Source organism: Heterocephalus glaber, unplaced genomic scaffold (assembly GCF_053883595.1).
Source record: "Heterocephalus glaber isolate CG9 unplaced genomic scaffold, H.glaber_assembly_v1.0 deba00000937, whole genome shotgun sequence".
Taxonomy (NCBI): domain Eukaryota; kingdom Metazoa; phylum Chordata; class Mammalia; order Rodentia; family Bathyergidae; genus Heterocephalus; species Heterocephalus glaber.
The window spans coordinates 100,410-126,331 of NW_028258173.1; the positions used below are offsets into that span (position 1 = coordinate 100,410).

The 25,922-nt window shown below is 53.7% G+C and overlaps 1 long non-coding RNA gene across 1 annotated transcript in view; it reads right to left on the minus strand.

Moving 5' to 3' along the window:
- Positions 1-204: 204 nt before the first annotated feature.
- LOC147828721 (uncharacterized) overlaps positions 205-25,922 on the minus strand; it is a 30,133-nt gene continuing 4,415 nt past the window's right edge. Inside the window, exon 2 of the long non-coding RNA XR_015450161.1 lies at positions 205-25,408. This is a non-coding gene — a long non-coding RNA (uncharacterized LOC147828721). The remainder of the gene's footprint in view (positions 25,409-25,922) is intronic.

The following is a 25,922-nucleotide window of genomic DNA, read 5'->3' on the forward strand; positions in this document are numbered from 1 at the left end:
GAAGAAACCAAGGCTCAGAGACGCTGAGCTCTTCTCTGGGCTGCCTGGCCAGTCAGGCAGGCAGGGAGGTGGCACCCGAAGTCGGGCCATGTGTTTGGGCTCCACTATGTGACCCGCACACAAACAGCGGGTGCCTGGGCCTCAAGACTGCTCCCGGTCCTGGTGAAGTGTCTCTGGAAGGTCTCAGCATTTGTTGAATCCAAATTCTGACATTATGGAGGAGCTTTTTTATTATTATTAGAATGCTCAAGAGGTCAACTTGAGGGAAACCATTTTAAAATGTTCTGCCTGAGCCCATGTAAACAGCTGGACCAAGAGTTCCGTTCTTTTCCTTCTGACACTGCGGCCTCTGTGGCTTGCCCAGGAGGCCCGAGACTGCCCCCTGCCCTGTCCCACAGCCCGCACTTCTCTCCCATCTTCCTAGGGAGCAGGCCCACCCCAGTGCCCTGGCTTCAGCCAGGCAGAAAACACATGAAGAGCCACGGGGAGCCGGCTCTGCAGCATCCCTCCCCCATCCTCGCCCACAGCGGGGCCGACAAGGCCTGACCGGGGCAGGGAGTGGGCTGCAGTGTGGGCTGGAGACCGCTCCTGCAGCAGCCGACAGCCAGGAGGGAGCCCGGGACCCCGCCACGCGGTCTTGGGTGGGGCAGCTCCGGGACGGTGAGGCCAGGAGGGTGCGGCGAGCCAGCCCGCAGTCCAGAACAGACCAGCGTCTGCATCATTTGCTCCAGAGCTTGGCTCTCAGCCTCCGAGGCAGACCCACAGGCAGGCAGGTGCATTTCTATCACGCAGGTGCCGGTGACCCCCACGCTCAGCCTGGTAGGTGAGGATGAGGTTGGGGCAGGTCTCTTGCGGATGATGGCACTGGTCACAACCCTGCACATCAGTAAGGCTTACCCAGGTGCTTTCCCGCTGTTGTTTGAAACCTTTACAGTAACGACAACAACAACAAGAACAAAACAAGACCTCGAGGGGGAAGAGAAGAGAGCCTCACTAAGAGGAAGCTGGGGATACATCAACCCTGTCTGTCCCTACCCACTTAGAGAAGAGGAAATGTGAAGAGATGTTTGAAAAGTGGAGAAAAACAAGCATTAAAACACTCCAGAGCCACGAAGCTGTGCCGGCACTTCCATGGTGAAGTCTGTTGTTTTGGAAGCAGCGCATCACCTGCAGCCGTGGTCAGTGGACTTGGAACTCCTTATGACGCCCCTGTCACCCGGCACCAACCCGCACCCCGAGCCCCGGACACGCAGGCTCTGAGAGCAACCCACCCTGCAACCTCTGTCTCCACTGTGCAGCTGGAGGTGTGGTACAGAGCAGGGAGGGAGGGGCTGCATGGAGTCTGGGCTCCAGCTCACAGCTCTGGGAAGCCTCGGGCCTTGAGTGCTGTTGGGGTGGAGGCCTGGGTGTCCATCCTGAGCTGTGGTTCACTTGCCGCAGCCTCCAGAGCCTGCACCCCGTCCCTCAGCAGGAGCATCTCTCCCCATTCCTGAACCTGGTACAGAACATGAACCTTGTTCCTCACAGAGGTAACCGATCTGGGAACACCCTCCAGGACAGCACAGCAGGAGCATCGGGCAGCGCTGCTGTTCTGGGGAGTGCTCCAGGGCTCAGTGGGCCCACTAGCCTGAGGCCCACCCAAGTACAAGGCACAGTTAGCAGCAGCGCTGACCCCAGGAGGGACCCAGGCGGTCTCCAGGACCTCTGGACAGAGTTGCACACTGGCCATCTCTAGGCTCTGTGGATGGTTCACTCTGCATAGGATAATCCAGCTTCCACAAGAAGCAGCTCCGAAGACAGAAGCCACTGCAGAGGGTTTTACTGGGGCACCGCCTGTGGCAGGACTGGGAGACCAGGTCTCCTGGTGCTCAGGATGCAGTCCAGTGCTTGTCACAGCTCTGTTCCTGCACATACGTTCAACTGCGAGGATCTGGGCCTCAAAGCCTGTCCCATCCTGTCCTAGAGTGTGTCCACGGGGCACAGGCAGCGAGGAGCCCCTCCAGGGCACTGCTTGAGTGTGGCCCTCAGTGAGGTAGAACGGGTACTGCTTCTGGTACCTAAGAGTGTGATCCGGCACCAGAGGCAGCTCGGAGACCATCGGTGCCACAAAGCTGGAAGTCACTTGGTGGCATGCTGAAGCCTCACCCAGAAGAGCCAGGTAGGCGGATGGAAAATATGGTCTTAGCTTAGGCTGCTGACATAAACTCCCATCAGGTGGGCAACTGACACACACAGAAATTGTTTCTCACAGCTCTCAGGCCCAGGCGCCAGCATGGTTGGGATCTACTGGCAGTCATCTTCCTGGCTTGTCCATGGCACCTCCGCACCAGGTCATCACTCGGTGGAGGGAGCAGGGAGCTCACTAGAACAAGACCTACAACCCTACTCACTCCCAAAGGCGCTCCTTCTAACACCGCCACCTTGGGGTTAGGACTCAGCATAAGATGTGAGGGGCGTAACCACCCAGAGCGCAGCAGGCCCAGAAGACAAGACACCGGCTAGGGCTGGGGCTGGGGCTGGGGCTGGGGGTCCTGCCTCAGCTCAGGGCACTCTGAGGAGCCACCTTCCTGCAGCCAGGGCTCTGGATGTGCCCATGTCCACCTGAGTTGCACCTTCAAGGTGTTTCATATCAGGACGAGGTGGGGCCCCATCCCGGATGTGCCCCGGTCATGCTGTGCATGTGGCAGCTGTGTAGGCCAAGGGCTCCCACTCAGTGCCTACACAGAGACTCATTCTCCTGAGTCTACTCCCCGGGGCCAGCTCTGCAGCCCACCAACTACTCCTGTAGGGCTAGGGCTTGCCGGGGCACTTAGCATCCACCCCACCCCACCAGGGTGGGGCCTGCCCTATGGGGGCCCTGAGGGCACAGAAGGAAAATGGCTTTGGGTTCCAAGGGGCTGAGGAAGCCCATAGGCACCTGAGCACCTGCTGGGAACCACTCCAGGGTTCTGGTGTCCACAGAGATTGTTCGGCAGAAAACACTAATCACCAGCTAGAAGAAAAAGTTGGTAAATTAGGCTTCATCAAAATTAAAAGCTTAGAGAAGCCGCACCCACTGCACAGACCCCAGCCAACTCTGCACAGTGGATTCGCCACTGACCTTGCCACCCGCCAACTCCCGCCGCCAGGGCTGCAGAGGTGCCAAGCACGCCTGACTTGACCCGGATGAGGCCAGCGCCCCAGGAGAGAAGGCACCCTCAGACAGGCCGCAGCTCTGGGGAGAAATGACCAGCCTAGACAGCAGCCCTGGCCCCAAGAAAAGCCCATGGCTGTTGCAAACTGTGAAAGCAACGTGGGCTTTTATTCCAAGAAGGACTCCCTCGAGTTGGGACAGAGCACGGGACACCTGCACTCCGCTTCAGTCCAGGAACCTGAGCGTGGTTCTGCCGCAGTGACTGGTGAGAGACAGCCGCGGAGGGGGTGAGGGCTGCACAAGGGTCGCCCCAGAAGCTCACGCGCAGGCCCGGAGGCCACGGGGCCTGGTGGGTGTGGCTTTCGGGGGGTGGCTGGATCTGGAGGTGGTGCCACGGAGTCCCGCAGTCCGCTAGAGCCTCGCCCTGCTGCCTCCCTCCAGCAGGGACCCCAGTCACCGGTTCCGCTTCCGGTATACCAGTGCCAACAGGCACGGCTGGCTTTGGAGGTTAGGGTTAGGGTTAGGGCTGGCTGGGGTTCCCAGCAGAGGGGGCGCTGGAACGAGGCGGAGCGGCATTTCACAAACCTACGGGCTATGAGGCAGAGAGGGCCTCGACCCGCAGGATTCTGAAACTGCGGGTCCCAGAAAGAAACCACTCATCTGGAAACAGAGGAAGTTTTTGGAGCCTTTTTTTCCCCTTTATTGGTTGTTTTGTTTTGTTTTGTTTTTGGTCTTTGGGGTTTTTTCCTCTTTTTCCTTTTTCTTTTCTGGTCTCTCTATCTATCTCAATTTTTTTCCTTATTATTATTCTTTTTTTCATTTGGTTTGTTCTAAATTTTTTTCTTTTTTCTTGATCTTTCTTTTCTGTTACTTTTACCGAATACTATTAATTTCCTTCTATCTCTTAATAAGATCCTTTATTTCACTTTTCTCATCAACTTCTCATCTTCCATTGCTTACTTTTTAAAGTTTACCTTTCTCGTGCCCACACCATTGTGGTTCCTAGTATAACCATTAAGCTTTATGAGTCTTTAGATGGTTAACCCTATGCTGTTACTGCTGAGTACTGTTTTTATCGCCCCAGTTAGTGGATACTTACTTTAAATCAGTATTTGGTTGGTCTTAATGTTTATACTATAATGCATAGGGTGGTGCATTATTGGCTCTTAGTGTGCGCCAATGTCCAGTCTCTCTTTGCACTCTTATTGTTGCTGATTTATTACCGTAGCTAGGTGTCATAGTGGTTGTTATTGTTTGGTTTTCTCTGTGTGCCAAAGTCCAGATTACCTTCGTGTCATTCACAGTACTACAGCCCATTCCTGGGAAATGGGGTACTGAGCCAAATGCACCTCAGCATCCCCTCCTGGGTAAACAGGTGGGGGGACAGAGGCAAAAACCTACAGTTAGCTACACCCAGAGTGCATAACTAGAAAGCAGATATTAACTAAAGAAGTCTCTATACTAGCAATAAACTCTTCCAGTATAATTAACCTGCACACTTCAGCACAGAAAACGAATAAAACAAAACATAGAAACACGAGAAACCGAGGCAACAAAATGCCTGCAAAAACTCCCAACTCCTCCAAAGCTGATGCATGGGGCATCAGAGGGCATCAAAAACTGCGCAGCTGAGTTATTTGAAATGATAAAAGAAGAGACCAAAAACAGATCAGTAAGATGTTTGGCAAGTTCAAAGAAGATACTGTATAACTAAAGAGTTAATGATCCTAATAAACAAAATGATCAGCAAGTCTGCTAGCTGAGATAAACAAAGCAATGCAAAACAATAATGTCTCACACAGAAAATAATTAGAGCCCATGAAAAGGTACCACACAGAAATTCAGGAGATTAAAACTTCTATTGAAAGTATGGGCAGAGAAGCGACCAATGTGAGAACAGAGTATCAGAAGTAGAAGACAGGGACCAAGAGTTGGAAGGAGCAGGGCGGAGGGATAGGAGATGAAAAAAAAGAAGAATTAAAATGTGTTGTGTACAGGTACCAACTTCCCACAATAAATATAATCACCATACACTGTGAATGTGTGCATAAACATCAATAGCAGCCCCGGGGATTTGGCTCAGAGGTTCTGCCGCCTGCCTTGCAAACTCAAGGACCCGAGTTTGATCCCCGGTACAAAAAAAAAAAAAAAAAAAAAAATCAATAGCATTCCTGCACATCAATAATGAACTCCTGAGAAAGAAATCAGGAAAATAATACCTTCACAGTAACACCAAGAAAAATTAAATAGTTAAGAATTAACTAAGAAAGTGAAAGACCTCTACAATGAAAACTATAGTACTCAAAGGAGATCGAAGAGGGTATCAGAAAATAGAAAGATAGCTTCCATTCTTGGAGAGCTAGAAAATATACAGTCAAAATGACCCTTCCTCCAAAACTGATATATAGATTTAACGCAATCCCAATCAAAATACCAACAGCATTCCTCACAGATCTAGAGGAAACAATCTTAAAATTCATATGGAACCAGATGAGTCCCAGAATAGCAAAAGCAATCCTGGGTAACAAGAGCAATGCAGGAGGCATCACAATCCTAGACTAGAAGTTACATTACAAAGCTACAGTGATAAAAACAGCATGGTGGTGGCACAAAAACAGGCATGTGGATCAATGGAAGAGAATAGAAGAAGCAGGCACATTCAGCTATTTGATCTTTGACCAAAGGCCAAAAAACATATGCTGGAGGAAAGACAGCCTCTTTAATAAATGGTGCTGGGAAAATTGATATCCACCCACAGAACACTGAGGCTAGACCCACATATCACACCATGTACTAAACTAAAATAAAAATGGATCAATGATCTACATGTTAAAACAGAAACACTTGGTCTGCTGAAAGACAAAATAGGTAAAACTATTGAAGACATAGGTGTAGGCGAGGACTTTCGGAACAAACCCAAGTGGCACAAGAAATAGTACTAAGAATCAACAAATGGGACCGTAGCAAATTAAAATCCTTTGTACAGCAAAGGAAACAATGGACAGAGTGAAAAGAAAAGCTACAGAATGGGAAAAAAATTTGTCAGCTACTCCTTGGACCGAAGACTAACATCTAGAATATATGAAGAACTAAAAAAAATTAGACCCCCCAAAAATAAAAGACTCAATCAAAAATGGGCAACTGAAATGAATACATACCTCTCAGTGGTCAATAAAAACATGAAGAACTGCACAACATCGCTGACCATTAGAGAAATCCAAATTAAAACAACACTGAGATTTCATTTTACTCCAACAAGAGTGGCCATCATCAAGAAATCAAACAAGGGCCGGGGATTTAGCTCAGCGGTTTCGCAGCCTGCTGCGCAAGCACAAGAACCCAACGTCAATCCCCAGTACCAAAAAAAAAAGAAAAGAAATCAAACAATAACAGGGCCGGGGATTTGGTTCACTGGTTCCGCCACCTCCCTCACAAGCGCAAGGACCCAAGTTCAATCCCTGGTACCAAAATAAATAAAAAAATAAATAACAAATGCTGGCGAGGCTTTGGGGAAAAAGAACCCTTCTACCTTGTTGGTGGGAATGTAAACTAGTACAACCTATGGCTGTCAGTATGGAGATTCCTCACACAAAAAAACACAAAAAACTAGAAATTTCATTTTACCCAGCTATTCACTTCTAGGTATCTTCCCCAAAGAGTTAAAGACATCATATTACAGTGACACGTGTATACTTATGTTTATACCAGCACCACTCAAAATAGCTAAATCTTGAAGTGGCCTACACCCCCACCAACAGATAAATGGGTAAAGAAGATGTGGTATTTATGCACAATAGAGCACGACTCGCCATGAAGAAGGATAAACTTGAGTCATTTGCGGGAAAATGGATGCACCTGGAGACCATAACATTAAGTGAAATAAATCAGACGCACAAGCTTAAATAGTGCATAGCTTCTCTTCTATGAGAAGCCCAAAAGTTAAATGAAGAGCAAAGTAAGGGCTGGATAGTAGGAATCAGAGAAATCTTCCTCGAATGGGAAGGGGAACAGAGGTGGAGGGGATGGAGGGAGGGAAGGGGTCGAAAAAAAGAATCGAGATGTGTTGTGCGCATGTGCCAACTCCCCCCAAGGGCTGTAGTCGTTACGTAACGCAAACGTATACTAATAAACATTGTAAATAAATACATATAATTTTTCCTCTTAAAAAAAGTAAAAGCCTTTAACTCGGTCCCTGGGAGGTGGTGCTGCCTGCCTCCCCTCGGGCTGGCTCAGTGGGCACGCAGCTGGGGCAGACAGCTCCCTGGCACGGGGTCTCTTGGGAAGAGGAGCTGAATGGATGGACTGGGGAAGCTCAGGGTCAGAAACCCCTTTATCAACAGGGAGGGGATTTGAACAGCAGCTGGCCCTGCCGGGTTGAGAGGTCTCCGCGCTGGAGCTGTGCCCGGCCGGGTGCTCCCCCCACCCACACCCAGCGCTCTGTGGGGCAGACCCAGGGGCTTTGTCAGTAGCTCTGAGAACCAGTCTTGGCATCAGACACGGAAGGCCCTGGGGCCCCTTCCCGAGCCCAACGTCTGGTGGCTTCCGTGTCCTCAGGGTGCAGAGGCCCATGGCTTCCCCTGTCCCCAGCCTGCCTGCGGAGCGGCGAGGGTCACAACCGCTGAACGTGGCCTGGGCCTTGGAGCAGGAGTGGGTGCCAGTGGCAGGCATGAGGAGGCCCTTGTGGGCTTGGCTGCAGCCTCTGCTCCTTGGTGTGTGGAGAGCCTGCCCCGAAAACCAACCTGAGGTAATGAGGTCACCCTGGCCCTTCTCACCACAGGACGCATCATCCTCCATGGACAGCGGCCCCAGACCTCGTCACATTCGAGGTGGGGAGGCAGCAGGCGGCCCGGCCCAGCACCCAGACGCCACTGGTGCCACGGGGCTAAGGAACAGGACAGGACGGGGACCGGCAGGCAGCCTGGCCAGCTGGCCCTTCAGGTGTGGCCCCTGCCACGTGGCTAGAGCCAGCCTTGCCAGGCTGTGGGGACGGGGTGGGCAGCCCACTCCCTCTGCAGCAGAGACCAGCACCCGGCGCCAGCTGCTCTCGCACATACTTTTGAAGTGAGGTATTTAACAACTTTTCAGCTCGGCAGGATCCAGCCCAGAGTCAGTGAGGAAGGGTGGGAGGAAGCAGCGAGGCCAGCTTAGAAAGAAGTGGACAGAAAATGGGGAACAGAGAGTGTGGGGTGGAGCTGCTCTGCTTCCAGTGAGGCCTGTGGCAGCACTTTCAGAAAAGCAGGAGACCTGAAGGCAGAAGCCACAGGGCCCACAGGGCAGGCAAAGCAGGTGCTGGTCATTGCAGGGATCTGGGTGCGACATTCTAAGGCCTGTGGTTCGATCACAGGGAATAGGTCTTTTTGATAAAGCAGCCTCGGGGTGAAGGCCTGGCCCTGAGACACTTGGGGCTCAGAAGCCTGGACGTGAGAGGCCCAGCGGCCACTCTGCCCATGCCCGCCTCCCTCTCCCTACAGGCCTCAGCCTCCCATGCCCCGCCCTGTGATGTTTGAGTAATGGGGTCCCCAAGGCACTACCTCCAAAGCCCCTGGCTTGGGCAGAGCCACTCCTGGAGGCAGTGCCACAGTCCTGCCAGAATGCCACACGCAGAGTCTCCTGCCTACCCCTGGAGTCGCTCTTGGTGAGCTGCAGTTCCCACAGCCCTGCAGAGAGCTGGTGCAGGCAGATTCAGCCAGACCCAAGCCTGGCTCCTCACTCCTGCCCTTTGCGGAGCCCTAGGGCCCAGCCTGCCCTGCTCCACCCACCTCTTCCGGCTCCCCTTTCCCTCCCTCCCCTGTAGTCTGCTCGCTCGGGGGGTTGCTGACTGTTAGGGCTGTCCGGGCGAAGCCTCCAGGGAGCCCTCCAGGCACCCTGCCCATGGACCTGAGGTCACTCAGTTTCCGTGCCCACCTGCAGCCTGCTCTGCCCACTGTCGCCAGGGCCCAGCAGCTCCCAGCCAGATGCCTGTGGTGGCTGGTGGACGCAGGATGGTGTTTGAACTTCGGGGATCTTCCCAGTTCCCAGCAGTCTCAGGAATGCTGGGGGATGTAAACAGCACACCATCGCAGCATCAGCAGAGGTCAGTGACCCTCACACTCTGCACCAGCCTCGCGACACTAGTGTGTCTTCAGGCTCGTAAAAACACCAAAGTTCACATCTCGGCCAATGGCTTCCAAGTTCCAGAAACTCCGACTCTTGGAGACTTTCTCCTAGTACTTCCCTCTTCTTCGGCTGACAGTCTGGGTGAGCAAGGTAGACAGTCTGCAAGTCTTGGTTGTGACATGCGGTAGCTTCCTGCACCAGAGTGATGACATATGTCTGTCTTGCAGCAAAGGACAGCAGAGGCCAGGAGCCAGGCTCTGAGGCACATCACACAAAGGCTGCAGGGGAAGGGACCAGATTCTGCAGGAAGACAGTCCAGCAGCGCTGAGCACGTGCATGCACCCATGCACATGCACACACCCACATGCACACACGCACACACACACAGTGCAGAAGCTGCACACATCCTAGCGCCCACCCCCTGTCCCCTCTCTCCACATGGTTACACATTATCTACAGAAAATAAACAGCCCAAAGAAGACAGTGGAAGGTCTTTACCTGGAGAGAAGGCTGCTGTGCGGCCTATAGTGGGGCCACTGTCAGCAGGGTCCCAGCAGCCTCCAGTGTCCCCGCAGCCTGTCCCGAGGGGACTTCCCTCTGGTGTCTTGGACAGAAAAGCATCCCTGCTGCTCAGATCCTGGGCTGACCATTTCTCTGGACACCACCACATGTTACAGCAGCCTCCATCTCTAAGGGGATCACCCTAACTGATATGGAGTCTGACAGAGAAAGGGAGAAAGGTGACCCTGGGAAAGAAGTGGTGCTCTACTCTCAGAGAGGCAGTCCTGAACCCAGACCCCCAAAGGTTTAGGGTGTTGGGGGGCTGTGGAGAGCAGAGTGAGTCCTGCAGCCCTGGGCTTGACCTCACGCACCCCACGAGTCTCCCAGCAGGGGCCTGAGAAGACCTCAGGACCACACCTGAATTCCTCTAGGGCGCAGGAGCTGCGCCAGGACAAAGGGGCCCAGTGGCTAAGGCAGGAAGGACCTGGACGTAGGCACCCAGAGCAGTTGCCATGCAGATCATGGGGAGCCTGACTCAGCCCAGAGACCAGAGGCAATGTCCCCAGGAGGTGTCCCACTGGCTCTCCTGAGGTCCCTGGAGTGAACGCACCACTCTGGAGGCCCTCGGAGCACAGAGCAGGCACCTCAGGCATGAGGAGACCCCACCCTGGACTCGGCCTCGGGGTCTCCTCCGAGCCAGGTCAGCACAGGGCCTGGACAGGTCTGGGGTGAACGGCATCTTGCAGAGTCACTTCAGCTCTGTGGGCCCAAGCAAGACCCCAGAGTAATTGTCACAGACCCAGTGAGACTCCTGGAAGTCTGACAAGCTCTCAAAATTCAGGGCACCTAAAAGCTCGGGCCCTGCACGAGACTTACAACCCCAATCTTCACTGCAAAGCCCTCTCCTCTTGCAAGAGCAGCCTGATGAGTTCTGTGCCTCCCCAAAGGCAGTAATTTCTCTTTTGTTGGGGTCTCAGCCCTCTCTCTATGCCTAATTAGTTTAGGTAGGAACTAAATGTCAGCAAGAGGCACGAAGCCCAAACCACGTGGTTCCAACCAAGCATGGAGCACTGTTGGACCCCACATGAGTTGGAGCATCAGGAGCACTCGTAGAAGGTCACACTTGATTCTAGTGACACTTTTCCTTGTGGCCCTTTGGGAGAGGCAAACAAGGTGACAGACTGCAGGGTCAGTCTGGGCGGCCCTGCTGGCAAAGTGGTTCCCAGGTCTGACAAAGATTTTTGCTGAGGTCACCCTTCCTGGGAGTGGGGTCAGCAAGGTGGAGAGGCCCCAGTCCAAGGGGCCCAGGACCAAGACACACACCCTGCAGTCTTCCTGGGCACTGACCCAGCACTAACACCCTGCAGGCCCTCAGGGTTGCCACATACTAGCCCCATCCAGGCCTATTCCTGGCATCGCTAACTACAAGAGGAGGACACATGATGAGCAGCCCAATGCTGAGCTCTGCTGAGCATCTGTGTGGTGAGGTCGGCTCTAAATGCAGGAGGCCACCTGCCAGGCAGCATCCCAAGAGAAAGTTGAGTCTTTCCTGCCTGGGTGGGGGGAGTGCGTGCATGGGCTCAGAGTCAGGGAAGACAAAGAAAGAGGCACCATCACCACCCAAGTCCCTCTCTAATACCAGCTACGCTACTGGGCAGTGGCTGTATTCTGTCATGTGTCCAAGGAGCCCACATCAGAGACTACACCCACAGGAGCTGGTAGGGGCTGGGTTGAAAGATAGGGCCCAAGGCCGGAGCTTGTGCATGAAGCCAAAGCAACAGGGGGAAGATAGGGCATGGGTCACTAAAATCAGGAAGGAACAGTAAGCAATCACTACTGATTCCAAAGGCATTAAACAGATTATAAAATAATACTATGGAAAAATTTATTCCAATAAACAAGACAGCTGAGGAGAAATGGATAAATTCCTAGAAAGACACAAATTACCAAAACTGGCTCAAGAAGAAAAAGAATCTGAATAGACTTATAAGTAGACATTGAATCAATAATTAAAATCATTCTGTAAGGAAAGGCCAAATAGCTCCACTGGTGAATTTTAGCAAATATTAAAAGAGGAAATAATATCAAATATTAGAAAAACTCCAAATTCATCTGATGATGCCAAGTTATCCTATATCATAACAAAAGCCATCTACCAAAAACCATAGCCCAAGGTCCTCATGGGTACAGCTATAAAAATCCTTAACATAACATCAACAAATGGAATCCAGCAACATGTAAAAATACTCCATGTTCAAGAAGGATTTATACCTTAGCACTCAAGGTTAGTTTAACATCTAACAATTAATAGAATATACACCAATTACAGAACAAAGAACAAAAACTACATGATCATCTCAATAGACTCAGAAAAAGCATGAAAATATCTGACACTCAGTCATAATAAAATGTCTCTACAAAGTGAAATGGAAAGTAACTTCCTCAATTTGACAAGGGATATCTATATAAAATCTCTCTAACATCAAAAATATCAAAGACTGATGAAAAGCCTTCCCTCTAAGAGAAGAGCTAAGTCAGGAATATCTACTCTCTCCACTTCTACTCACATTGTACAGAAGATCTAACCAATGTAATAAGGCACACAAACAAAATATTGGAAAGGAAGAAGTAAAACTGTATTTGCAGACTATTTTTATGTACAAAATTCTCAGAAATCCTTCAAAAACACAACTGAAACTAATAAGTTCAACAACATCACAGGGCCCATGAGCAGTATTATAGCATAAACTATTTTTCTATATACTGTCAGTGACAGTTGTTTTGATTTGTTTTTGAGACAGGATCTCACTAAGTATCCCAGGCTGGCCTCCAACTACGTAGCACAGTGAACTCAGCGTCCTGAGTGCTGGGATTACAGGCGTGCACTACCACTACTACACTCAGCTTGAGAGTCTGCATATTAATCAAATAATCAAATTTAAAAATAATTCCATTCACAATAGCATCAAAAATGTTAAAAGCCTGAAGAATAAAATTTAACAAAATAAGGGCAAAACTTTCAGATTAAAAACTACAAATGCTAAGAGGCACTAGGAAGATCTAAATGAATGGATGAGATGAATGGAGAGACAGCCCAAGTTCTGAATTGGAAGATTCAGGCTGTTAGGTAACAATTCTCTTTAAGTTGGTATGATCCATACTCCTTAAGTATGACATAATCCAAACTGAAATCCTAGCAAGCTCTCTTTCCAGAGCATGGAGCTACAATTTATATGGAGCCAGAAAAGATCCAGAATACAAAAACAATTTTGAATAAGGAGAAAAAAGTTGTAAGATTTATATTTCCTAATTTCCACAGCAATCAAGACAATTAGAATTGGCGTTAAGCATAGACTTACAGATTGACGGAACAGAATTAAGAGCCCAGAAGTAGTCTCATACCTTTATAGTCAATTAATTTTCAAAAAAATTATCAAGCAATTCAAGGAGGAAAATACAGTGTTCCACAAATAATGATGGAAAATTTGTATATTCATATGCAAAAAAAAGATGAATGTAGACCCATTTATCACAACACACACACCACACACACACACACACACATACATCCTCAAAGGGTATCATGTGATAGCTAAATATTAAATTCTTAGAAGAAAAATCATCGTGACCTAACACAAGCAAATGGTTCTAGATACAACACCAAAATAGTGATCCTTAAAAGAACAAACTGACAAACTGGACTTCATTAAAATCCAAAACCTTTGCACTTCAAAGGCACTAATGAAAAACAGTAACAATGCCTGGCCGCTGACACTGTCTGGAATTGCTGGGCCCTGGTGACAGTAAGAAGCAGAGCAGCATCTAGCTATTTTCGCTATTGTCGTTAAACTCACTACAAGCCATACGGCCAGGTGTGATCCACACCCGGGGCATCTCAACCTTCTCCCTGTGTCTCAGCACTCCACATGCAAACACGCAAAGTGCAACAAACATATCAGACTGTGTCTTCCCATTGGTGCAAAACTATTTCTCATTTTGTCTGCAAACTGATATAGTTTTAATTCCTGCTTTTTAATATGTATGACCATAGAGGCTAAGGGTGGACTACTTTTCCCAAATATTACCCCATTGACCGAATTACTACTTGCAGTTTTTGTTGTCTTCATTTTCTAAAGAATATTTTCTCTAGGTATAGATACTGGCCTAACAGTTTTTTCTTTCTTTCTTTAGCACTTGAAAAGTGGCGTTCCACATTTTCTGGCCTCCGCTGATCTGGAGAAGTCAGTGGCTGTTTGTTGTTCCCCTGTAAGCCATGTGTCATTTCCTCCCAGCTGCTTTCAAGATTTTGTTTGCTTTTTTTTTTTTTTTTGGCAGTTTATCTACAATGTGTCACACTTCGTATTTAGGTGTGAGCTTTTCTTTCTTACCTGTTACTTGATTATTTATGTTTTGAGGGTCTGGTTACCAATTCGGATGGATATGCTCCAAGGTAATGTGTCTTCATTTCATTTTGAGTGGCATGTTCGGGCCACTGTCCCCAAAATTATACTTCACATGTCCTCAGAAACATCTTCTCTATGTTAATGGCAGCTGTACACATTATATTTTTAAATCTCTGCAATCAGGTGGATAGTTCATTGTCACTTCCATATTAGTAATGTAGAGCGTCCTTTTGTCTTTCTTGCTATTCTCATTTTCTAATGTGTGACAAATTTTCCAGCTTAGCATCTTAAGGCAACGTCATTTCTGATCTCACAGCTTCTGTGGGTCATAAATCCATGCAGAGTTCACTGCTCTTTGCTCAGTCTTGCAGGGGAGAGCAAAGTCCTGGCCAGCCTGCCCTTCCTCTGGAGACTCAGAGAGCAAAAGGCCTTCTCCACCTGACCTCTGGTTATTACAAGATTCGCCTCCTTGTGGTTGTAGAACTTGGAGGCCCTTTGCCTGTTTAAGGTCAGAAGAAGAGAGACAAACTGTGCCACTTGAGTCTCTGAGTCCAGGGAGGACCTGATCATCAGCACAGGGCTCATCGGATAGGCCAGGCCCAGCCAGGGTAATCTTCCTTTCGATCGCCTCATGGCTGACTAATTAGGGACCTCAATTTCATCTGAAAAATCTCCCCGCCCTTGCCAATTACCGAAAATAGGCATGGGAGTGATGTCACATCATAGTCACAGGTCCTGGGTGTGGTTGCCTCTGCTGACCACACTCAGGCCATGGGGTTTGCTTCTCTGTGTATTGCCTAATTCTTGTCTCTGCCCATTTCCCTATTTTTGTTGTTGCTTCTGTTACCATTTTTTTGTAAGTGTATAAGAGTCATCCTTTATCAGGGAAAACATGTTCTAAGACACAGTAGATTCTGAAACTGCAGATGATGTCACACCCTCTAAATATTGCCTGTTCTTAGAAGAACAGAACTATGGTAAGGTTTAATTTATAAATTAGGCACAGTAAGAGATTAGCGATAATAATGGAATACAACAGCGATGATACACTGTATTATTACTCCTCTCTCTCTTTCTCTCGGGCTCTGTCTCTGTCTCTCTCTCTTTCCCCTTACTGCACTTTGCACCCTTCCTGTAAGGCTGTGAGATGATGTGATGCCCACAGGCTGAGATGCCAGGAAATGAGCAGCAGAGGCCCTGTGCAGCTCCCTGTACCTCCCTGGGCAGCTGGGCTCCGGTCTGCTCCACACCTCTGGCAGATGGACAGCGGTGGGTCCCATCTTCCCCTTGCCCCACCTCTAAGGGCACAGGGCCTGGGATCCCTGTGGTCTTTGTGATCTCAGAGAACCCTACTTTCCTGGTATGCCTGAACTTTAAGGACTTCAGTCCTTGTTTGTTTACTCATCTTTCTTTCAAAGTTTTTAGCTAATTTCCATTTTCACTTTTTATTCCTGAAACAAGGGACAGACATAGGGGTTGCCTTAGAGAGACTCCCACTCTCCCCAGGGCCCCACAGGGAGCCACCCTCTGCCCAGGCTGGCACACTGAGGCTGGCTGCAGCAGCAAGGCCGGACTTCCCACTGAACAACAACTGAACTGGAACCTTCAGGAGCGATGTGGCCGCAAACCACCACTGCTTCACCCTCCACCCACAGCTGCCACCAGCCCTGCTCAGACCCAAGCTGGGGCTGCAGCCTTGGGTCTCACTTCTGCTCTCATCCTGATGCTGAACTTAGGACCAAACCCAGGAAAGCCCTGAGCAGGACCCGGTCTGGGCGCTGGGCCCACTGTGTCCTCGGGAGGCTCCTTCAGCAGCCAGTCTTCCTGTACAGTCGCCTTCAAGATCTAGGCAGACCCCAGAACTCCCCGGGTGTCCGGCATAGAGAGCATTTGCAGGGTGACAGAGCCCACCGCCAGAAATACGGGCAGATTTTCTGAGAGGACATTACACCTCAGAAGGTGAAGATTTGGATCCTGTGGCAGCGGAGCACAAGGACCGCTGGCTGAAGTGCTCACCTGGCCATCAGGTGGCTCATACCTCCTGGAAGGCTGTTGTCTGGATGGAACGAAGTGACCCTGAAAAGCCAGCAAAGAGCTTCACGTGCACTCAGAACTTGAGAGCTTCAGCCGCTGCGTTGGGAAGACTCTTGACTTGTTTATAATCCATTGTGACTAATTTGTAAACTTAAGCAAGAGAAGCGCTGGTAGGTAGCTCACTGGGGCTCTGCAGGGCTGTGGGTGACTCTGGGGGAGCTGGCGGGTAGAGCTCAACACCCCCAGCACCATGGGTGCTGCACCCCAGCTCGGAGCCCCAGCCTTACGATCCAGAGCTTCAGCCCAGCACGGCTTCTTCTCCGTCCATTTGGACAGAAAAGTTCGAGAGCTCCACAGGTGAAGTGGAAACTCTGGGTGCAGTTGGAAGGCCCCCGGCAGTCCTCAGATACAGGGGGCTGGCCTCCCATACTCCCACTGGCCCCACTGCTCCCTGGCAGGGCCCAGCCCTCGTTCTTGCGTGCCGCGACACGGGCACCATTTAGAAAGGTCCGTCGACCTGACGTAGCACTGGAAAGAGGAGCCGTGCTCAGTCCTGTTCAAGGGCGCGCTGCAGCTCTCAAGCACCCTGGAGGCATCAGAGGCGGTTACCTTGTAACGCCGGGTGACGGCCGGCAGCCTGGTCTGCAGACCACATGCTGACAGAGGACGGTGCCGTCCTCTTTACTGCAGCCCAGCACCAGCCCGCCCACGCCCCTCGCCCCCGGCTCCCTCTCAGGTGCCTCGTTCCGGTACTCACACACCCAGCTTCTCGGCTGCAGAATGTGAGTCCCCGGGGCCCTAGTCAGCTGGGCTCACAGCTGGCTCCACCGAGCTGAGATTGCAGCCCTGAGCACCTCCAGCTGGACCTTGGAGACAGAACCCTGCGAGGAGGTCACCACGGCCTCAAGAAAAGACCCTGGATTGACTCTGCACTTCTGTTCTGGACCAGACATGGTCACTGGTGTGACGCTGACTGGCACAGCACGAACCTCTGTGCCCACGCCCCGCCCCCTGCTAGGCCTTCCCTCTCCTCCTCCCCGCCACCTTCACGGGACCTTCCCCTCTACCTGGGCCAGGGGATTTTTAAACTCCAGCCTCTCTCAAGGGAGAGGAAGGAATCTCTGGAGTCTCCATGGCAGGAGGAGAAAGTGGTTTTCAGATGAGTTCCATGTGTGCCCCCTGGGACACAGCATGAAGGGTCTCCTAATATCCCAGACTAATTCCTTCCGTGGGTCTGGATCTGCCTCCGACATTCCTGGGGGATTCGTCATCCAACAAAGCATCCTTCACCACGAGGCGCACCTCCCCGCTCAAGGCTCACTGCCTCTCTCTCCGATTGCCCTTTCAATTCCCTGATATTTGAGTCACACAAATAACAGAACAGGAAGTGAGAATGGGGACTCACTGGGGTCCGGGAGCCTCTGCCTGCCCAGCCCAGGTCCCCACCCTGTCCTCATGCAGGCCTGCTGTCCCGATGGAAATTTCCAGGTCCTGACATCCTCCTGGCTGTCCTTCAGAAGGAATTTACCAGTCATCATTCACGCAGTGTGGCATTCTTACCATGACTGACACACAACTCTAAGGAGACAAAACCAAGACAAAGCTCATGTGGCACTGTCACGTAGCGGACAACCGCACGGCCAAACTCAGCGACATGTCCCTGCAGCCAGTCTGTCCACAAAGCAGCTGCAGAGGAGTCTGGTACAGGAGCACCATCCTTGGAGGTGGTCCTCAGGGCTCATGGCCACTGCCAAGACATGGTTCCCTGGCCCCTGAGAGCAGAGTGACCCACAGACCTCGGGGCTCCTCATGAGCACCCGGCAGAGGGTGGGTGAGGACGCCCCGTAAACTTGCAACCTCAGCCCCACCCACTCAGGGACTCAGACCAAAGCCACAGGCACCCAGAGGAGCTGTGCTCCATCTGCGAGGACAACAGCTTTCTGCCTGAGTGGCCCGTGGCTTCACTCCGCGGATGGGGTGGAAGGTGAGGGGCATGGGCTCCTCACAGTCTTCCTAAATGTTCACCGTGGCTGGGCAAACCGGGGTGCAGGCGTGCTGTCCCTGATTCGCTACAGGATCCGACCAGAGATGCCCCTGGAAAGTAAAGCCCCTGAACTATGAGTCTCCAGCCGACCAGGAGCAGCAGAGGGTGAGGATGAGGCAGAGGACCCCAGAGAGTGGCCAACTGCACCGCTTCGTCACTTTGCCCGGGGCGGGTCCCGGTAGGGACAGGACTGGGGAGGTGGATCAGGAGGCCTCATCCAGGCCCCAGGCCAGGAAACCCACAGAGCCCCGTGAGGCGTCCAACACAGGCAGAAGTGAGATTGAGCGCTGATGAGACCACACCACGGCCAGCACTTCCGAAATCACCCCCACGGCTTGTCCTGGGCCAAACCAGCGTCTGGACCACAGGCCAGCCCCGAGGAGGTTTGCGGCACTCCCTGGACAGTAGAGGCACATGCTCGGCACCACAGCCCAGGGGGACCTCAGGGACCTCAAAGCAGGAGTCAGCAACTGCACAAAGCGGGACCCTGGAGATGGGGGCTGCTATGCAGAGCACTGGGGCTGGAGGAGAACAAGACCCTGAGCTTCCTCCTGGAGCAGAAGAGCTTGCTCCTCTCCGATGAGGGTGGCAGCTCTGCTCACTCTCGAGATCTGAGCACACAGATAAGGGCTCTGCATCCAGGCCTCCAGAGGAGCAGCATCCAATGAGGAAGAGGAAATGCTGACGGGTGAGCACAGGAGCAGAGAGGCACATGATGGGGCCGTGGGTGTGAAGCTGGCCCCACCCTCCGGCCCTCAGAGCTCAGCCTGGCACCAACTCTATCTCAGGGCTCTGATCTGCATGCTGGACACAAGATAGGAATCACTGCCTGGCACGCACACAGCCAGACCGCAGGACAGGACTTACATGAGTTCCAGAGTGTGGGTAGGCAGCACCTCGCATCCACAGTGAGCACACAGCTGCCTGCAAACACCACTGGCACAGCCAGGCAAGCACAAAGCCAGTCTCCACACAGCGCTACAGGAGGGGAAGGAGGGTGCTAAGGAGCTGGGGATAGCAGTACCAGGAGAAAAGCTGGGGGTAAGCCAGTCATAACCTGGAGCCACCAGAGCCCTTCAACCATGAGAGAGTCAGGAAGCTGTAAGAGAAAAGACAAAAAGCTTGTACCTAAAAGGATTTTTTTTGAGGCCCAAACAAACACAACAACACAAAGAAAGTTAAGAGAGAAGAAACACGTGGAGAAGATGCACAGGGTATTCCTATCACAGATGAAGGGCTCATCTTCATAAAGAACTCCAAGTCAGGGGCTGGGGATATAGCTCAGTGTGAAGGCCCTGGGTCCAATCCCCAGCACAAGAGGAAGAAAGGGAGGAAGGAGGAGGAGGAAGGAAGGGAGCATACGCCTATGTCATGTGACCGGGAACGGGGTTCCCTACAGAGCAAGGAGGTGAAAGAAGCTGAGCAACAGGCATGGAGCGTGGACTGTAGTTCATGCTAATGAACCGCATTCACTCACGCAAGATGTCAGAAACAGGGAACTTGCCAGAGGCATGGGTCCTGCAAATCTGAATTGGTTCTAAAGACAACATCTCTTATAAAAGAAGAGAAAATTTTCAAATTTAAAAGTAACATGCAGAAAAGTGGATGCGACATACAACAACCTGGAATGTCAGGTGTGTGTGCTGCACTGAGGACTTCGGGACGACACAGAAGCCAGGCAGGGTCTGCGAAGGCGAGGGAGATGTTCTGAAGTTGGAAACAGAAATTCATCACCTATTAGAAAGGTTTAAGGGAAGAAGGCAGGAGCGGGGGGATGCATTCACTGCCCAGGGCAAAGACTGTGAAGCCCCCAGGTGGGGTCAGCACAGCCTTCGGCCCCCTCAGTGCTAGTGACCGGAAGGGCACCTCCAGCCTGGTCTGGCCCAGCCCCAGGGCAGGGGAGGGAGGGGCCTGCTCCCCCACTGCTGCAAACCACCAGGGCCTCCAACAACTTCCCCTTTCTCTGGAATCCACCCAGGCAGGGCTTGAGGTTCTGTCTGCCCCTCTTCTGACATCTGACCTGCCCTTTGCTGGCTCCTGGAAAGAGCAGGTCCCCAAAGTTCCAGGCAGGAGGCCTGGAAGGAGCAGCCGAGAGGGCTCACGGACCACAGCCTGCACATTCCCAGCCTCTCCCTCAGGGCCACATGGGGATCCAGGAAAACCCACCCCGTCAGGTCCAGGAGCCTCACGGCATCCAGCCAAACCCAGGTGAATGTGGGGCCAATGGACTTGTGAGGTGACAGGTGCCCACAGGCATGGGGCCTCAGAGGGAGTGACAAGGCCCGGGAGTGGCACCCAGGGACCCTGAGACTGAGCATCCAGGGACACAGCAAATGTGAGTCCGTGCACCAATGCCCGGAGGGCTGCCTGGAAACCCAGGACGCTGTGTTGCCGGGCGTGAGTCTTAGGGAGACCCATGCACGGCACACCCCCAGGGCTGGGGCAGGGCCACCCTGAGCCCTGCAGACAGCCAAGCACTTCGCCTCCTTCCCTTCTGGGGTGCAGCGAGGCAGCTGTGGCTGTGGCTGGACGTGCCGCAGGCCACTGGCCACACACAGGGACCTGGCCACGTCCACCGCCACACAGGGAAGCACGGTGCAGCCGAGAGCAGGGCGACCGTGAACAATGCCCTTTCTGCTGTGACATCTTCTCCATACTCACTTCCTGAAAGTGGGGCCAATGCTGTGACTTGCTTCATTTCTTGACCTTTTTTTAAAAGTAGGATTAGGTTGCTAGGTTTAGATCCCCCCTCAGACACAGGAGGACACTGCCCTGGGCCAGAGAGACGACTCCCCAGGGCCCCGAGTCTCCCTGTGCACCTGTCAGCCCGAATGGGCCCCAGACCAGATGGATCCAAGGTCCAACTCGGGATGCACAAAAGAGGGAGGGGTTTGTACCCAGAAAAGTGTGTTTCAAGGCGTCTTCTCGTGTACAACACTAATTAAGCTTGTGAGAATTACAGATTGTCCAAAACCTGTTTATTCTTCAAAAAGGAAAGTCTTCAGGATTTCATGAGAAAACTAGTAAGCCTCTTCCATCACACGCTTAAGTGTGTGAAAGACTCGGAAACAAGTGGGCTATTTCCACAGACACGGAGGCATGGGCGTCCGCCAGGGGTGCAGGCCGCACTCATGCCGGGAACAGGCCCTGGAGCCTGGGTAGTCTCCCCGACACCCAGAGCGCTGCCCTTCCTCTATAAACATCCGATCGTCGAACTTTGGCCCTGGAGATGTGCTGGAGCGAACCGCAGCCTCCTATGCATAACTCGACTCAGGCCAGCTGGCGCAGGGTGGCCCTGACCTCAGACCAAACAGCCCCAGCCCGTTCTGGGTGCGTGGAGGCGACACAACCCCCAGGGACTGTCTACACCAGCGTTGTGGCATCCGACAGCCATGGGCTTGTCCAGAGGCCTGAGCACTGGGCCATCCAGTCACTGTCCTCGGTTTCTCCTCTGCAGTGGAGAAGGGGCCTTTCCAAGAGGCAAGCGGTCATCACACTGGCCACAGCCGCTGTGCACCCCAGGGTCTGGCAGACCGCAGGGTGCTGAGTGGGAGCTTAGCATCCGGCGAATGGGCAGATGAGTGACCCAGAGAGGGCCTGAGGAAGTGCTTAGCAAACCGTCCAGCCTTGAAGCCAGTGTCATGGCCCAGGGGCGCCCCTGTGTCACCAGCCAGAGGGCGGATGAGACCCCAGGGAAAGGGGCTCAGGGCATGCTGCGGGGTGGCAGCCTGTCCCCATGAGAGGGACTGGGTCTAGCCAGCAGGTCCTAGGACCCAAGACTCCACCCGCTGCAGGGCGAGGGCCAGGGTATGGCCACACCCACCCTCCGAAAGCCCTGTATTTCTGCTCTGCGTGGTGAAAATATGCTGACACACCCGTGTGCTTTGCGGTGTCGAAATAGACTCCCTGCAGTTCCAGTGCTGGCTCCGGAGCCTCCAGGCTGAGCTGGAACCTGGGTTCTCTGAGGACCTGGACCAGGGGACCCAGGGATTCTGTCCCAAAGCTCAAAGGATGGCAAGAGGCTCTCCCCGAGTGGGACTTTAAGGAGGGTGTCCAGGGGGGCCATCCGGTGTGAAACGTCCCAGGACCTGGGGAGGAAGCCACAGGGCTGTGCCTGGTGTCCCACAGACAGGCGGCTTCCTTCATCCCTGCCCAGGTGGGAGGAGGTTGCCGGAGCCTGGGCGTGAGCTGCGGGCTTCGCCTGAAGAGCTCACAGTGGGTCCACCCTGTCGGGAAGCTCAGAACAGCCTGGATGGGACAGCACCCAGGCAGGGAGACGGAGACTGGAGACCACAACCAGAGGACACCGGGTGGGGCAGGAGGCCCTGGGCAGCACTGGTGCTCTCAGGCCAGCAATGCTCAGACTGCCGGAGTCCCTTTCCGGGAGGAGCTCTGTGACTCCTTCCTTGGGCTCCTTTGGAACAAGTTTGGGAACAAACTTGCTCCAAACCTGTGCCCTCCAAACTCGGCCCATGGGCTCTGCGGGGCAGCCTGGCTGGACTCCACTTTGCTGGCCCCTTGCCCTAGGTGGTGACACACCTGCCCACACCCTCCCAGAGGCCATGGTCTCCCCAGGACCAGCATAGCGGGGCCCCCTCACCCTCCCCTTGGGCTGCACAGCTCCAGCCTCAGCCCTCGGGTCACCTGCCAGCTTCTCCCCTCCAACCTTTTCTTGGGCCCCTGAGCACATGAGCCCTGCGTGGGGTTAGGTCTGTCCTTCTTGGGGCCAGCAGTGAGCAGCACACTTTCCTGAGATCTTTAGTAAAATACTGAAATGTCTAAGTATAAATTGCAAGAGCGTGGTTCTATATCAAAGGCACAGTCATGAGTCTGTACAGAAGTATGACTCGGGCTGATGTCCCAGGTAGGGCAGGGGTCCGAGGGAGTGCCCATCGTGCGTGGAGAATGGACCAAGGCTGACGGGAAGGAACAGCCCGGATGGGGCACCCACCCCACCACCCCATGTCCACACCCTTGCCTCTCGCCCAGCTGTCAGGGGCTCCCCTGTCCACCAGAACACATCATGGGGTCTGTGAGCCGCTGCAGCAGAACAGAGGCTGCCTGGGGTCCACACGAGGACGGCATGACACTCGGAGCCAGGGGAAGCTCGGGCACCTCCCAGCATGGCTCCCCACACCCCACTGGGCACTGCCCCGGGGCAGCAGCACTGCAAGCGCAGAGCACAGGGGCTCCACTCTGGAGGGAGGGGTAGCCCGGAGCCTGCACGTGCGTCTCAGAACCATCCTGCCCAGCTCAGCCTGCCTCAGCCTCCTGAGATACATAGCGAACATGTACACGTCCGGCTCCTGACGAGTCCGGCGGGTGAGAAACCTGTTCAAGTCCAGGCTCCCGAACACACAGAGCATGTCCCCAGGGCCAGGGCTCCAGTAGAGACAGGCAGGGTTGGCGGCAACACTCGGGGGCGGTACGCGAGGCCTGCACAGGCTGCTCACCGGAGGCTCTCTGCATCGAGGAGTGTCCCCATCACAGAGGCTTGCATGCCACCCTCATTTCCGGTCCCCTGTCCAACCTGGCAAACACACAGAGCAAGAGCCCGGTGGCTTGTGCAGCTGTGACAGCACCCTAGAGTGAGCCCAGGCCGCCATGGTGCCCGGAGACAATGCCCACTCAGTCCTCCGCAGTGTGATGATTGGTGGAGCCCGTGGCCAGGGGACAGTGAGCCTCTCAGGAAGCCTGTGTGGTGCTCAGTGTGGGCCCCCACTTGCCCCAGAAGAAGGACCCCACCCCGGTCCCTGAGCAGACGCCACTTCCGCCGTCGCCCTCCCCACCGGCCTGAGAAGCCCCGGCCAGGGCCGGCAGAGGCGGTGGTGGCCGTCTGCCCTCCGCCTGCTCTCAGGCTCAGTGCCTCCCTCCCCACATCTCAGCCAACAGTGTCTCTTCCACCAGTGTCCGACGTTTGCCCAGCGGGTGGCTGTCGCGGCAGGAGGCCCCACACTCATTCTTTCCCCGCTTTTCATTTACTTCTGATGCAGGAAGCCTGGGCCTCTGGCCTTGCCGCCCTGCGGTCCCAGCTCCAGGACAACCAAACAGCTCCCGACCAGTGAGGGCCGGGAGAGGGGAGCTTGCTGCCGTGGAGACGCCTGCGGTCAGGTTGCCATGGCACCGAGCTGAGTCCTGAGGCCATGCAGGTTTCCACCCTCTGAATGTGCCACAAGCTCACTTAGCCCCAAGGCCAGAACAGCTGGGCCGAGCTGGCCCTGGCTCCTGGCAACCTGTAGCGCAGGCTCCTCCCACCCTTGGCCTGTTGCCCCCGAGCACATAATGTGGGCAGAGCAGTAGCACGCCTTGGCCACCAGGTCCCTCATCACATCCACCCGCCCACCTGTATCCACACTGCCTGTCCTCAGCCCCTCAGCCCCATCACCAAGGTGCCCTCAGTACCTTACCCAGTCTGCAGGTCCCTGGCAGCTCCCGTGAAGACAGCCGCAAACCAGGCATGGGCGTGGATGCAGGAAGTATCCGGCCTCAGCAGAGGGAGAGGGTGGTGGGCGCCCACCTTCCCTGTCCCCGGTGAAGAGCGGTCTGCAATGGTGGCCCTGGAGGCCCAGCCACTTGTCCGACCACGAGCAGTCTGAGGGTGGTGGCCCAGTGTGCGCTGAGACCCATTTGGGTGCCTAGCCAACTCGTTCCAACTCGCTCCTGCTGCAGAGGGGGTTAGCAGTAGGCCAGATGCCTGCCGGGGAGGAGAAGGGCCAGAAGTTGGTCAGCCAGCTGGGATGCAGCCCCCTGACACCTTCCAGGCATCCCTCTGTCCATGGTGGCCTGGTCCAGTTCTTGGCAGGGTGGGTGCTCTCTGGGACTGCGCCATGGGGCAGTGACACCTCCGGATCAGGGCTGCTGCTGTTCAGAAGGCTCTCCCTCTGGAGAACAGCACCGGGGAGCAGACCCCCAGGGCCCTGTCTGGCCATCAGCGTGCTGTCCTGTGCTCCTTCCAGGGGCTGGGAAGAACAGAATTTCCAAAGCAGAAGAGTGTGTCCGCCACTCCCATCTTCCTGGCAGTCCAGACAATGCTTCCGCAGCCCTCTGCCTCCCAGGCACCTGGTGAACAGGCCCGGCTCCTTCTGGCCTGAAAGCTCAGGCTGCTCCTTGGTACACCCTTGGGCTGCCCCCAGTGTCCCAGTCGGCTGAAGGGCAGGTCAGTGTGATCCCTTCCCTGCCGGTACTGCTTGGGTGCCCCTGAAGGAGAAAGGGTGGAAATCCCTGAAGTGATTCCTGTGAGTATTAGGGCTGGGAGGGGTGGACTTGAAGGAGAATGATTCTTTTCCACTGTCCCTGCTCCTTTTCGCCAACCATGACACCAAAGAAGGGCAGCTCTCAGGAGGACAGGGTTCGGCCCTGCGTGGCCTTCCCCTGAGGCTGTTTCACAGCTTCCTGCTGATGCCAGCACTGCATACCCCACCCACACTCAGACGCATGCCAAGTCCCCAACCCTAAGCAGCTCCCTTTCCAAACTGCAGAGATTCTCCTCCTGTGGGAGGGCCGCTAGACCTCCCAAGACCAACACTGGAGAATGAAGTCCCATGTCTGCAGAAGACTCAGTTCCTCAAACCCCTGGCTCCAGGGATGCACTGCGTGTTGGCCAACAGATGCAGACAAGATCAATTGTCTTGTCAGATCCCACCACACAGGAGCAGTACACGCTTTGTCTGTCCTGGGAACGGCACCACCCGCTGTGATTTGTCACTGAGCG